A 12,123-nucleotide genomic window follows, 5' to 3' on the forward strand; every position below is an offset into this window, starting at 1 on the left:
ATATGCTCTGGAGAGCTATATGTTGTTCAATAAGAACTATGTATGTACTTTGGTTTTAATGCTCTGGAGAACTATGTATGTACTTTGGTTTCAGAGTTCATTTCAAATGCTTTTCAACTTCATGGTCTTACAGCTTTGAATGGTGCATTTTGAACACAGAAGAACAAAGGAGTTCAAATAAGTTCAAAAAAATTGAAATCCCTTTGTAACAGACGAGTTTCCGTATGAAACCCTGATACTTCGAAAGAGATTGTCCGTTTCGTACATGAAGTGCATCCAGTTTTTGCCGTAAGCCTCTCTACTTTCTTGCACATGCTATGTGGGTGAAATGATCATACCATGCCAACTTGGAACCTTTTCAGAGTTCATTTCAAATGCTTTTCAATTTCATGGTCTTATAGCTCAAAATAATCAGTAAATGCATGAAAAATAACAAATGAAGTCAGAAATGATTGTAAATTGATGATGTGACTTTGAATGGTGCATTTTGAACACAGAAAAACAAGGGGGTTCAAATAAGTTCGAAAAAATTGAAATCCCTTTGTAACAGACGAGTTTCTGTATGAAACCCTCATACTTCGAAGGAGATTGTCTATTTTGTACACGAAGTGCATCCAGTTTTTGCCGTAAGCCTTTCTACATTCTTGTACATGCTATGTGGGTGAAATGATGATACCATGCCAACTTGGAACCTTTTCAGAGTTCATTTCAAATGCTTTTCAATTTCATGGTCTTATAGCTCAAAATAATCAGTAAATGCATGAAAATAACAAATGAAGTCTGAAAGGGTTGTAAATTGATGATGTGGCTTTGAATGGTGCATTTTAAACACAGAAAAACAAGGGGGTTCAAATAAGTTCAAAAAAATTGAAATCCCCTTACACCAGACAAGTTTCCGTATGAAGCCCTCATACTTCGAAGGAGATTGTCTGTTTTGTTCACGAAGTGCATTCAGTTTTAGCCGTAAGCCTCTCTACTTTCTTGCACATGCTATGTGGGTGAAATGATGATACCATGCCAACTTGGAACCTTTTTAGAGTTCATTTCAAACGCTTTTCAATTTCATGGTCTTATAGCTCAAAATAATCAGTAAATGCATGAAAAATAACAAATGAAGTCAGAAAGGGTTGTAAATTGATGATGTGGCTTTGAATGGTGCGTTTTGAGCACAGAAAAACAAGGGGGTTCAAATAAGTTCAACAAAAATGAAATCCCTTTGTAACAGACGAGTTTCCGTATGAAACCCTCATACTTCGAAGGAGATTGTCTGTTTTGTACATGAAGTGTATTTAGTTTTTGCCGTAAGCCTCTCTACTTTCTTGCACATGCTATGTGGGTGAAATCATGATACCATGCCAACTTGGAACCTTTTCAGAGTTCATTTCAAATGCTTTTCAATTTCATGGTCTTATAGCTCAAAATAATCAGTAAATGCATGAAAATAACTCATGAAGTCAGAAAGGGTTGTAAATTGATGATGTGGCTTTGAAATGTGTATTTTGAACACAGAAAAACAAGGGGTTCAAATAAGTTCAACAAAAACGAAATCCCTTAGTAACAGACGAGTTTCCGTATGAAACCCTGATACTTCGAAGGAGATTGTCTGTTTTGTACAGGAAGTGCATCCAGTTTTTGCCGTAAGCCTCTCTACTTTCTTGCACATTCTATGTGGGTGAAATGATGATACCATGCCAACTTGGAACCTTTTCAGAGTTCATTTCAAATACTTTTCAATTTCATGGTCTTATAGCTCAAAATAATCAGTAAATGCATGAAAAATAACAAATGAAGTCAGAAAGGGTTGTAAATTGATGATGTGGCTTTGAATGGTGCATTTTCAACACAGAAAAACAAAGGGTTCAAATAAGTTCAAAAAAATTGAAATCCCTTTGTACCAGACGAGTTTCCGTATGAAGCCCTCATACTTCGAAGGAGATTGTCTATTTTGTTCACGAAGTGCATCCAGTTTTTGCCGTAAGCCTCTCTACTTTCTTGCACATGCTATGTGGGTGAAATGATGATACCATGCCAACTTGGAACCTTTTGAGAGTTTATTTCAAATGCTTTTCAATTTCATTGTCTTATAGCTCAAAATAATCACGAAATACATGAAAAATAACAAATGAAGTTAGAAAGGGTTGTAAATTTATGATGTGGCTTTGACTGGTGCATTTTGAACACAGAAAAACAAGGGGTTCAAATAAGTTCAACAAAAATGAAATCCCTTTGTAAGAGACGAGTTTCCGTATGAAACCCTAATACTTCCAAGGAGATTGTCTGTTTTGTACACGGAGTGCATCCAGTTTTTGCCGTAAGCCTCTCTACTTTCTTGCACATGCTATGTGGGTGAAATGATGATACCATGCCAACTTGGAACCTTTTTAGAGTTCATTTGAAATGCTTTTCAATTTCATGGTCCTATAGCTCAAAATAATCAGTAAATGCGTGAAAAATAACAAATGAAGTCAGAAAGGGTTGTAAATTGATAATGTCGCTTTGAATGGTACATTTTGAACACAGAAAAACAAGGGGGTTCAAATAAGTTCAAAAAAATTGAAATCCCTTTGTAACAGACAAGTTTCCGTATGAAGCCGTGATACTTCGAAGGAGATTGTCTGTTTTGTTCACGAAGTGCATCCAGTTTTCGCCGTAAGCCTCTCTACTTTCTTGTACATGCTATGTGGGTGAAATGATGATACCATGCCAACTTGGAACCTTTTCAGAGTTCGTTTCAAATGCTTTTCAATTTCATGGTCTTATAGCTCAAAATAATGAGTAAATGCATGAAAAATAACAAATGAAGTCAGAAAGGGTTGTAAATGGATGATGTGGCTTTGAATGGTGCATTTTGAGCACAGAAAAACAAGGGGGTTCAAATAAGTTCAACAAAAATGAAATCCCTTTGTAACAGACGAGTTTCCGTATGAAACATTGATACTTCGAAAGAGATTGTCTGTTTTGTACACGAAGTGCATCCAGTTTTTGCCGTAAGCCTCTCTACTTTCTTGCACATGCTATGTGGGTGAAATGATGATACCATGCCAACTTGGAACCTTTTCAGAGTTCATTTCAAATGCTTTTCAATTTCATGGTCTTATAGCTCAAAATAATCAGTAAATGCATGAAAAATAACAAATGAAGTCAGAAAGGGTTGTAAATGGATGATGTGGCTTTGAATGGTGCATTTTGAACACAGAAAAACAAGGGGGTTCAAATAAGTTCAACACAAATGAAATACCTTTGTAACAGATGAGTTTCCGTATGAAACCCTCATACTTCGAAGGAGATTGTCTGTTTTGTACACGAAGTGCATCCAGTTTTTGCCGTAAGCCTCTCTACATTCTTGCACATGCTATGTGGGTGAAATGATGAAACCATGCCAACTTGGAACCTTTTCACAGTTCATTTCAAATGCTTTTCAATTTCATGGTCTTATAGCTCAAAATAATCAGTAAATGCATGAAAAATAAGAAGTGAAGTCAGAAAGGGTTGTAAATTGATGATGTGGCTTTGAATGGTGCATTTTGAACACAGAAAAACAAGGGGGTTCAAATAAGTTCAAAAAAATTGAAATCCCTTTGTAGGAGACGAGTTTCCGTATGAAACCCTGATACTTCGAAGGAGATTGTCTATTTTGTACACGAAGTGCATCCAGTTTTTGCCGTAAGCCTTTCTACATTCTTGTACATGCTATGTGGGTGAAATGATGATACCATTCTAACTTGGAACCTTTTCAGAGTTCATTTCAAATGCTTTTCAATTTCATGGTCTTATAGCTCAAAATAATCAGTAAATGCATGAAAAATAACAAATGAAGTCAGAAAGGGTTGTAAATTGATGATGTGGCTTTGAATGGTGCATTTTGAACACAGAAAAACAAGGGGGTTCAAATAAGTTCAAAAAAAATTGGAATCCCTTTGTAGGAGACGAGTTTCCATATGAAATCCTGATACTTCGAAGGAGATTGTATATTTTGTACACGAAGTGCATCCAGTTTTTGCCGTCAGCGTCTCTATTTTCTTGCACACGCTATGTGGGTGAAATAATGTTACCATGCCAACTTGGAACCTTTTCAGAGTTTCTGTCACTATTGTCATATGATGATCTAGTTATGTCTTTTGATGTACACTACAACATAACTGCAATACAATTATCTTGTTTATCAAAAAATTGACATAAATTAAATATGAAATTTATTATGAGGTGGGTAGGCAAATACAACTATTTGATGACAACTTCGGTTCAAGGGAAAAAAGGAAATTAAAATTATGTATGAACTGCAAAGGAGCAAAGACCATCATATACCAAACAGTTTGTAAGCACATTCAAATACATGGTTAATTTACATAAGAAATTTTGCTTTATCAGAGTAACGAACATCGGTTTGGATGGGATCAATGACTTTTTATAATGCTCCAACAATGAATAGGCCTGAGACAAGAATATATTGCTATAACTGAAATTCTATAGTGCACCTACACGGCAAAAACAATCTGACACAATAATTTAAGGCATTCACTAGTAGAAAACAGGGCTACCGTTCGGCCCTGGCCAGCCCATTAGTCCCGGTTCTTCAAGAACCGGGACCAATGGGGGGTATTAGACCCGGTTCGTGAGCCCAGGGGGCCGGCCGAGGCCTCGTGGGCATTGGTCCCGGTTCGTGTGGAACCATTTGTCCCGGTTCGAGCCACGAACCGGGACCAATGGTCCTCGCTGCTGGCCGACAACCATTGTTCTCGGTTCGTGACTTGAACTAGGACAGAAGGGTTGGCTTTAGTCCCGGTTCATGCCACGAACCGGGACAAATAAATTGCCTAGATATACCCACCGCCGCGGCAGAGCAGTCCACAGTGCTCTGTTTTGGTCAAGCCGGTGACGGGAGGGCATTTTGGTGCTCTAGTTCTCCTCCTATGCACATGAGGTGTTCGATGAAATGCCCGAGCCACACTAGTTAAGCTTTCTCCTCTCGAAACTCGACCTCCGAGCTCCATTTTCAACGATATTTGTCTAGATTGAGCAGTCCGTCAAGCCCCGTCCCCGTCCGTCTTCACCGCCATCGATCGCCCGCGCCGATCTCGTCACCGGCACCACCGTGGTGAGCCTCTTGTTCTTATCTTCTTTCTGAAAGAAAAAAATTCTGACTTCACACAGATACATGTCTAATTTTCTTACTTTTATTATTCCTTGTTATTATATAGTGCGATGGTTTTGGTATCCGCACCCGTCGGCCCTCGTCCTGTCTATGATTCTGATGTGGTATATATTATCTTTTCATAACTATTTGCTTCATTTATTGTTTATGACAATTATGCCGACCAATGTGACATAGATTTTATTTATCTAGGAGGTTGTTGAACCGGAAATTCCAACCGGCCCTATTGTCGAGAGGTTAAATTTAGTTGAAGAAGAAAACAATTACTTGAAGGAAAAAATAAGAAAAATTGAGGAGGAGAAGATGATATTGGAGTTGCATGTTGCGGATGTCGTCGATGATCACAAGATCAAGATGGATGCAATGCGGTTGAAGATTAAAAAGATTATAAAATATGCCATTCATACCGAGGCTTGGTATCATTATACAGTTGGATCAGTTGTTACCTTGGTTGCGGTTATGATCGCATTTGTTTTTTTGCATTGAAATGTTTTACATAATTTCAATGTATGGTTTAATTATATGCTCTGGAGAGCTATATGTTGTTCAATGAGAACTATGTATGTACTTTGGTTTTAATGCTCTAGAGAACTATGTATGTACTTTGGTTTCAGAGTTCATTTCAAATGTTTTTCAACTTCATGGTCTTACAGCTTTGAATGGTGCATTTTGAACACAGAAGAACAAAGGAGTTCAAATAAGTTCAAAAAATTGAAATCCCTTTGTAACAGACGAGTTTCCGTATGAAACCCTGATACTTCGAAAGAGATTGTCCGTTTCGTACATGAAGTGCATCCAGTTTTTGCCGTAAGCCTCTCTACTTTCTTGCACATGCTATGTGGGTGAAATGATGATACCATGCCAACTTGGAACATTTTCAGAGTTCATTTCAAATGCTTTTCAATTTCATGGTCTTATAGCTCAAAATAATCAGTAAATGCATGAAAAATAACAAATGAAGTCAGAAAGGGTTGTAAATGGATGATGTGGCTTTGAATGGTGCATTTTGAACACAGAAAAACAAGGGGGTTCAAATAAGTTCAACACAAATTAAAATCCCTTTGTAACAGACGAGTTTCTGTATGAAACCCTCATACTTCGAAGGAGATTGTCTATTTTGTACACGAAGTGCATCCAGTTTTTGTCGTAAGCCTTTCTTCATTCTTGTACATGCTATGTGGGTGAAATTATGATACCATGCCAACTTGGAACCTTTTCAGAGTTCATTTCAAATGCTTTTCAATTTCATGGTCTTATAGCTCAAAATAATCAGTAAATGCACGAAAATAACAATTGAAGTCTGAAAGGGTTGTAAATTGATGATGTGGCTTTGAATGGTGCATTTTGAACACAGAAAAACAAGGGGGTTCAAATAAGTTAAAAAAATTGAAATCCCGTTACAACAGACAAGTTTCCGTATGAAGCCGTGATACTTCGAAGGAGATTGTCTGTTTTGTACAAGAAGTGCATCCAGTTTTAGCCGTAAGCCTCTCTACTTTCTTGCACATGCTATGTGGGTGAAATGATGATACCATGCCAACTCGGAACCTTTTCAGAGTTCATTTCAAATGCTTTTCAATTTCATGGTCTTATAGCTCAAAATAATCAGTAAATTCATGAAAAATAACAAATGAAGTCAGAAAGGGTTGTAAATTGATGATGGGGCTTTGAATGGTGCGTTTTGAACACAGAAAAACAAGGGGGTTCAAATAAGTTCAAAAAAATTGAAATCCCTTTGTAAGAGACGAGTTTCCGTATGAAGCCGTGGTACTTCGAAGGAGATTGTCTGTTTTGTACACGAAGTGCATCCAGTTTTTGCCGTAAGCCTCTCTACTTTCTTACACATGCTATATGTGGGTGAAATGATGATACCATGCCAACTTGGAACCTTTTTAGAGTTCATTTCAAATGCTTTTCAATTTCATGGTCTGATAGCTCAAAATAATCAGTAAATGCATGAAAAATAACAAATGAAGTAAGAAAGGATTGTAAATTGATGATGTGGCTTTGAATGGTGCATTTTGAACACATAAAAACAAGGGGGTTCAAATAAGTTCAACAAAAATGAAATCCCTTTGTAACAGACGAGTTTCCGTATGAAACCCTAAAATCTCGAAGGAGATTGTCTGTTTTTTACACGGAGTGCATCCAGTTTTTGCCGTAAGCCTCTCTACTTTCTTGCACATGCTATGTGGGTGAAATGATGATACCATGCCAACTTGGAACCGTTTAGAGTTCATTTCAAATGCTTTCCAACTTCATGGTCTTATAGCTCAAAATAATAAGTAAATGCATGAAAAATAACAAATGAAGTCAGAAAGGGTTGTAAATTGATGATGTGGCTTTGAATGGTGCATTTTGAACACCGAAAAACAAGGGGGTTCAAATAAGTTCAAAAAGTTGAAATCCCTTTGTAAGAGACGAGTTTCCGTATGAAATCCTGATACTTCGAAGGAGATTGTCTGTTTTGTACACGAAGTGCATCCAGTTTTTGCTGTAAGCCTCTCTACTTTCTTGCACATGCTATGTGGGTGAAATGATGATATCATGCCAACTTGGAACCTTTTCAGAGTTCATTTCAAATGCTTTTCAATTTCATGGTCTTATAGCTCAAAATAATCAGTAAATGCATGAAAAATAACAAATGAAGTCAGAAAGGGTTGTAAATTGATGATGTGGCTTTGAATGGTGCATTTTGAACACAGAAAAACAAGGGGGTTCAAATAAGTTCAACAAAAATGAAATCCATTTGTAACAGACGAGTTTTTGTATGAAACCCTGATACTTCGAAGGAGATTGTCTGTTTTGTACACGAAATGCATCCAGTTTTTGCCGTAAGCCACTCTACTTTCTTGCACATGCTATGTGGGTGAAATGATGATACCATGCCAACTTGGAACCTTTTCAGAGTTCATTTCAAATGCTTTTAAATTTCATGGTCTTATAGCTCAAAATAATCAGTAAATGCATGAAAATAACAAATGAAGTCAGATAGGGTTCTAAATTGATGATGTGGCTTTGAATGGTGCATTTTGAACACAGAAAAACAAGGGGGTCCAAAGAAGTTCAAAAAAATTGAAATCCCTTTGTAACAGACGAGTTTCCGTATGAAACACTCATACTTCGAAGGAGATTGTCTGTTTTGTACAGGAAGTGCATCCAGTTTTTGCCGTAAGCCTCTCTACTTTCTTGCACATGCTATGTGTGTGAAATGATGATACCATGCCAACTTGGAACCTTTTCAGAGTTCATTTCAAATGCTTCTCAATTTCATGGTCTTATAGCTCAAAATAATCAGCAAATGCGTGAAAAATAACAAATGAAGTCATAAAGGGTTGTAAATTGATGATGTGGCTTTGAATGGTGCATTTTGAACACAGAAAAACAAGGGGGTTCAAATAAGTTCAAAAAAATTGAAATCCCTTTGTAAGAAACGAGTTTCCGTATGAAACCCTGATACTTCGAAGGAGATTGTTTGTTTTGTACACGAAGTGCATCCAGTTTTTGCCGTAAGCCTCTCTACTTTCTTGCTCATGCTATGTGGGTGAAATGATGATACCATGCCAACTTGGAACCTCTTCACAGTTCATTTCAAATGCTTTTCAATTTCATGGTCTTATAGCTCAAAATAATCAGTAAATGCATGAAAAATAACAAATGAAGTCAGAAAGGGTTGTAAATGGATGATGTGGCTTTGAATGGTGCATTTTGAACACAGAAAAACAAGGGGGTTCAAATAAGTTCAACAAAAATGAAATACCTTTGTAACAGACGAGTTTCCGTATGAAACCCTCATACTTCGAAGGAGATTGTCTGTTTTGTACACGAAGTGCATCCAGTTTTTCCCGTAAGCCTCTCTACTTTCTTGCATATGCTATGTGGGTGAAATGATGATACCATGCCAACTTGGAACCTCTTCACAGTTCATTTCAAATGCTTTTCAATTTCATGGTCTTATAGCTCAAAATAATAAGTAAATGCATAAAAAATAAGAAATGAAGTCAAAAAGGGTTGTAAATTGATGATGTGGCTTTGAATGGTGCATTTTGAACACAGAAAAACAAGGGGGTTCAAATAAGTTCAAAAAAATTGAAATCCCTTTGTAACAGACGAGTTTCCGTATGAAACCCTCATACTTCGAAGGAGGCTGTTTGTTTTGTACACGAAGTGCATCCAGTTTTTGCCATAAGCCTCTCTACTTTCTTGCACGTGCTATGTGGGTGAAATGATGATACCATGCCAACTTGGAACCTTTTCAGATTTCATTTCAAATGCTTTTATATTTCATGGTCTTATAGCTCAAAATAATCAGTAAATGCATGAAAAATAACAAATGAAGTCAGAAAGGGTTGTAAATTGATAATGTGGCTATGAATGGTGTATTTTGAAGACAGAAAAACAAGGGGGTTCAAATAAGTTCAAAAAAATTGGAATCCCTTTGTAGTAGACGAGTTTCCATATGAAACCCTGATACTTCGAAGGAGATTGTATATTTTGTACACGAAGTGCATCCAGTTTTTGCCGTAAGCGTCTCTATTTTCTTGCACACGCTATGTGGGTGAAATAATGATACCATCCCAACTTGGAACCTTTTGAGAGTTCATTTCAAATGCTTTTCAATTTCATGGTCTTATAGCTCAAAATAATCAGTAAATACCTGAAAAATAAAAAATGAAGTCAGAAAGGGTTGTAAATTGATGATGTGGCTTTGAATGGTACATTTTGAACACAGAAAAACAAGGGGGTTCAAATAAGTTCAAAAAATTTGAAATCCCTTTGTAATAGACGAGTTTCCGTATGAAATCCTCATACTTCGAAGGAGATTGTTTGTTTTGTACAAGAAGTGCATCCAGTTTTTGTCGTAAGCCTCTCTAATTTCTTGCACATGGTATGTGGATGAAATGATGATACCATGCCAACTTGGAACATTTTCAGAGTTCATTTCAAATGCTTTTCAATTTCATGGTCTTATAGCTCAAAATAATGAGTAAATGCATGAAAAATAATAAATGAAGTCAGAAAGGGTTGTAAATTGATGATGTGGCTTTGAATGGTGCATTTTGAACACAGAAAAACAAGGGGGTTCAAATAAGTTCAAAAAAATTGAAATCCCTTTGAACAGACGAGTTTCCGTGTGAAACCCTCATACTTCGAAGGAGATTTTCTGTTTTGTACACGAAGTGCATCCAGTTTTTGCCGTAAGCCTCTCTACTTTCTTGCACATGCTATGTGGGTGAAATGATGATACCATGCCAACTTCGAACCTTTTCAGATTTCATTTCAAATGGTTTTCAATTTCATGGTCTTATAGCTCAAAATAATCAGTAAATGCATGAAAAATAACAAATGAAGTCAGAAAGGGTTGTAAATTGATGATGTGGCTTTGAATGGTGCATTTTGAACACAGAAAAACAAGGGGGTTCAAATAAGTTCAAAAAAAATTGGAATCCCTTTGTAGCAGACGAATTTCCATATGAAACCCTCATACTTCGAAGGAGATTGTATATTTTGTACACGAAGTGATTCCAGTTTTTGCCGTAAGCGTCTCTATTTTCTTGCACACGCTATGTGGGTGAAATAATGATACCATGCCAACTTGGAACCTTTTCAGAGTTCATTTCAAATGCTTTTCAATTTCATGGTCTTATAGCTCAAAATAATCGGTAAATGCATGAAAAATAACAAATGAAGTCAGAAAGGGTTGTAAATTGATGATGTGGCTTTGAATGGTACATTTTGAAAACAGAAAAACAAGGGGGTTCAAATAAGTTCAAAAAATTTGAAATCTCTTTGTAAGAGACGAGTTTCCGTATGAAATCCTGATACTTCGAAGGAGATTGTCTGTTTTGTACAAGAAGTGCATCCAGTTTTTGTCGTAAGACTCTCTACTTTCTTGCACATGCTATGTGGGTGAAATGATGATACCATGCCAACTTGGAACCTTTTCAGAGTTCATTTCAAATGCTTTTCAATTTCATGGTCTTATAGCTCAAAATAATCAATAAATGCATGAAAAATAACAAACGAAGTCAGAAAGGGTTGTAAATTGATGATGTGGCTTTCAATGGTGCATTTTGAACACAGAAAAACAAGGGGGTTCAAATAAGTTCAAAAAAAATGAAATCCATTTGTAACAGACGAGTTTCCGTATGAAGCCGTGGTACTTCGATGGAGATTGTCTGTTTTATACACGAAGTGCATCCAGTTTTTGCCTAAGCCTCTCTACTTTCTTGCACATGCTATATGTGGGTGAAATGATGATACCGTGCCAACTTGGAACCTTTTCAGAGTTCATTTCAAATGCTTTTCAGTTTCATGGTCTTATAGCTCAAAATAATCAGTAAATGCATGAAAAATAACAAATGATGTCACAAAGGATTGTAAATTGATGATGTGGCTTTGAATGATGCATTTTGAACACAGAAAAACAAGGGGGTTCAAATAAGTTCAACAAAAATGAAATGCCTTTGTAACAGACGAGTTTCCGTATGAAAACCGGATACTTCGAAGGAGATTGTTTGTTTTGTACACGAAGTGCATCCAGATTTTGCCGTAAGCCTCTCTACTTTCTTGCACATGCTATGTGGGTGAAATGATGATACCATGCCAACTTGGAACCTTTTCAGAGTTCATTTCAAATGCTTTCCAATTTCATGGTCTTATAGCTCAAAATAATCAGTGAATGCATGAAAAATAACAAATGAAGTCAGAAAGGGTTGTAAGTGATGATGTGGCTTTGAATGGTGCATTTTGAACACAGAAAAACAAGGGGGTTCGAATAAGTTCAACAAAAATGAAATCCCTTTGTAACAGACGAGTTTCCGTATGAAACCCTTATACTTCGAAGGAGATTGTTTGTTTTGTATACGAAGTGCATCTAGTTTTTGCTGTAAGCCTCTCTACTTTCTTGCACATGCTATGTGGGTGAAATGATGATACCATGTCAACTGGGAACCTTTTCAGAGTTCATT

This window comes from Hordeum vulgare, chromosome 5H, assembly GCF_904849725.1.
Source record: "Hordeum vulgare subsp. vulgare chromosome 5H, MorexV3_pseudomolecules_assembly, whole genome shotgun sequence".
Taxonomy (NCBI): domain Eukaryota; kingdom Viridiplantae; phylum Streptophyta; class Magnoliopsida; order Poales; family Poaceae; genus Hordeum; species Hordeum vulgare.